The sequence below is a fragment of the Sinocyclocheilus anshuiensis genome, unplaced genomic scaffold (genome assembly GCF_001515605.1).
Source record: "Sinocyclocheilus anshuiensis isolate Anshui unplaced genomic scaffold, SAMN03320099.WGS_v1.1 scaffold1394, whole genome shotgun sequence".
Taxonomy (NCBI): domain Eukaryota; kingdom Metazoa; phylum Chordata; class Actinopteri; order Cypriniformes; family Cyprinidae; genus Sinocyclocheilus; species Sinocyclocheilus anshuiensis.
The window spans coordinates 202,489-205,629 of NW_015558696.1; positions in this window are offsets into that span (position 1 = coordinate 202,489).

The window sequence follows — 3,141 nt, forward strand, 5'->3', positions numbered from 1 at the left end:
ACACACACACACTCACACACACACACACACACTCACAAACACAGATACACACACACACACACACTGCACATGAACAATATCACTATATACTCTACTGCATGAATACAATATACAGAATGGGTCACACTTCAGCTTGGAGACCAATTCTCACTCTTAATTAACTATTAACTTTCACCTCAAATCCTAATTTGCTGCTTATTAATAGTTAGTAAGGTAGTTGTTAAGTTTAGGTATGGGGTTTAGGATTAAGAAACCATGGTTATGCAGAATAAGGCATTAATATGTGCTTTATAAGTACTAATTAAGAGCCAATATACTAGCAATATGCACGCTAATAAGCAACTAGATAATAGACTGTAATTTATTTCTGTGATGCGCAGCTGTATTTTCAGCATCATTGCTCCAGACTTCAGTGTCACATGATCTTCCAGACATTATTCTAATATGCTAATTTTCTGCTCAAGACACATTTCTTAGTATTATTAAATTGTTGTGGTGCTGAATTAAAGGATTAGTTCACTTTCAAATTAAAATTTCCTGATAATTTGCTCACCCCCATGTCATCCAAGATGTTTACGTCTTTCTTTCTTCAGTCGATGAACAGAAAGTTCAAAAGAGCAGCATTTATTTGAAATAGAAATATTCTGTAACATTAGAAATATCTTTACTGTCACTTTGATCAATTTAATGCATCCTTGATGAATAAAAGTATTAAATTCTCTCAAAAGTATGTATCTATCTCACGGAGCGCAGCGGCAGTGACTCTCCTAACGTACTCAGTGTGTTGTTGGGCTCATGTGGTGCTGCTGATTATTGTCTCTCTGCTGTTATAATATTTCATATGATTGTTTCTCTGCTCAGTCCTGATACCAAAGCTGTGTGTTTGAGCACCGGCTGCATTAATATTGATGAAGGGAACTCTCCAGCATCATCAGAGCACTGCGGCACTGACAGCTGAAATACATCATCACATGTCACAATCTCACCTGAAACCACAGAAATCAGACGCCGGGCTTAAGAGCTCCTCGAGAGATGAAGGCAAAGATAGAGAGCCGTCAATAGGGTAGTGTTATCAGTCTTCACTATAATACGGGTTTGTGTCACACTCGGCGCAGTGATGCTGAATCAAAACACAAGAGATGGACGGTAACCCTTCATGAGGAGGATGAGGATGATGATGGAGAGTGTGTGAGATTCACACACCAGCATCTGAGAACTGTGGCGCATTTAAAGCTCATAAATTGGTGCACTGGTGTCTTTTATCATATGTCTGCTATTGCAGTGTTATAGAAGCATTAAATAGCTTCACATGAAATGGAGAATCAAAATACAAACATACGAGAGGTTGCTCTATAATATGAGTGTTGCTAATAAAATCAGTACGTACCAGCACACATGCAGTATCTTTTGTAACACGACAAGTAATAGTAGTCCTTTTAAACCTATATACCAAAAATGAAGCAATTAAGCAAGCAAAAGCATTTCAAATGCTGAAACATACTGTAGTAATCATTGAGGTTGAGTTGTTTTAAACATATACGGCTCTGTCACAGCGCTTGCCAGCTCGAGTATCAAAACACACGACATGCTGTAAAGGAGGCGTGGCTACGGTGCAATGAATCAGCCAATCACAGCAGTGGGCATTTACTTTTGTTTCTGCGAGGGAAACGCCCCTTTAAAAATGAATGTTTTTCAGAGAGCAAAAATGTGGATGAAAAATTATCATTTTTACAAACACTGGACCTTTTTTTGCGCAAAAAAACATTGCAAACTTAAGCCTTGAAAAACATCTGAAACTGCATTTCATGGCCCCACGTAGACATTTGACCCAAAAATGATAATTGTGATATTTTAAGACATATATATACTGTGCAAGTCAATTGCCACCAAACATTCATTCACAATTCTATAAAATATTTTTATTGTTTGTGTTTTGCTGAAGAAAAATCTATAAGCTACTTCAGTAGTACAGTGATTTTACCACTTTTGACTGCTCTAATAAATCACTTCCTTCAGCTGTTTTGTTTCTCACACACTGTATTCGTTCTCTACATTTTTTGTCAGTTTCTTCAATATTTGTTTTGTAACTAGACATTTTAGACTGGAATCTGGGTCACATATCGCAGACATTTCATTCGATCCATCGCCAGAGATCTGAAACTCACGCTGTTCCAAAAGCAATCCAGAAAACATCCCATCTTCCCCAAACTAACTAGGTCACTAGCTACTCGTTTGGCCAGTTCAGTGCATAAGTACAATGTTATTTGAAATCGAATTATTGCAGAACGTTAAGTCACACAGCCGAGTTAAGGCTGCTCTGAGCCACCTCAGCAACTAATATCAAAGCATAATGTTGTATTTAATGTGTAAATGCATTCATGCCAACTCTGAGCAGCATTAAACAGTCTGTATAAAGACACCTAAATGGCACTTCAGAAGCGCTTCTGTGCCACCTTTGCAGTGTAAATATGGCATCAGTTTATAAGGAGAAAGAAATTAAAGGACAAATGCAATTCATATGAGACTAAAACACTAAAATGACCTTCCAACGTGATCTCATGATAATTTGTATGTATTTTACGTAAAATGTGGTTCTATAAAACGTACATTTACTTACGTTTTTACAGGCACTAAAACGTACAATACTGATGTATTTTCAGCATCTAAACGTACAAATACTTACGTATTGACGACACCTAAAAATGAATCCTTATGAATATTGAAATCGCGGGCGTTTTCTCCGACATGCTGTGACTGACAATAGAACTATAAAATACGCCAAAAACACAACATAATTACGAAATTAAACAATTTTATTAGTGCGCTGTAATCCAAATCGTCCGAATCCATACGACTGCGAGGAACAGACCCAAATCCAAGCCTTTATTCGGTGATCTGCTTGCTTCTCCACCCCGAGCAGCGAGTCCAGTGACTGTGAGCAGCAAAGCCCGCGCTGACTGACTGATGCGTTCTTTACTAATTCAAATGTTGCCGCTTCAAACGACAGGTTTTACGGCAGGATAATCGAACGCTCATTGGCTCTCGCCTGCATTGTCTAAAAATCTAAATTGCGTATTAATAAAATGATAAAAATGCATATTCGCTGTAAAATGGGTAGGTTTAAGTTTGGGGTAGGTTAAG